This window comes from Penaeus monodon, chromosome 22 (assembly GCF_015228065.2).
Source record: "Penaeus monodon isolate SGIC_2016 chromosome 22, NSTDA_Pmon_1, whole genome shotgun sequence".
NCBI classification, from domain to species: Eukaryota; Metazoa; Arthropoda; class Malacostraca; order Decapoda; family Penaeidae; genus Penaeus; species Penaeus monodon.
Genome location: NC_051407.1, coordinates 8,781,460 through 8,782,200, shown reverse-complemented (window position 1 = coordinate 8,782,200; position 741 = coordinate 8,781,460).

Below are 741 nucleotides of genomic sequence, written 5' to 3'. Positions count from 1 at the left end.
TGCAGGAGCACAAAGTTCTTTGAACGCAGTGTAAAGATGGGCACAGATACACACACACTTCTTACCATGCATATACGTATACATCCACGTGCATCGATAATTTATTTATACTGCCGTACATTGCCAAAAATATATATTCATGTGAATAAGTGGTTTGATTTACCCATAAAAGACATTAAATTTTAAAAAATAAATATTACATACATATACATAATACTGCAATGATATGAAAACACCAGTCAACTAAATAAAATAGAAAATAGTGTTTTTGTGATTTTCTTTTCTTTCAGGAAAGCTTAGTATCTTTTAAGAGCCAGTTCCTTTTGTCCGGCATTATCTCCATTGTTTTATCTTTCTTTCTTTTTAAACAAAAAAGTTACATGAATACGATACATGGATACTATATCAGACGTAAATACCGCCTACATGCCGGGCTACACTATTGGTATAACCCGGGCGAAGCAAACAGTTAATATTACTTGATGAGCTGAATGTATACGAAACGGCCGGACTGACGGGAAAAACACACGAGCGGAATTATAATCTACACAGTAGAGATGCGCGCATGTGTGTGCGTGAGTGTTTGTATGAATATGAGTACAAAACATGTGCTACGTTTCAAGCGGTTTAGTATTTTTAGCATTACATCTGGTGGTCTTATTAGAAGTTTATTTCATTTAGTCATTAAAACTTCCACATATATGGTCTTGCTGAGGACAATATCTTTTTTAAGTAACTGCT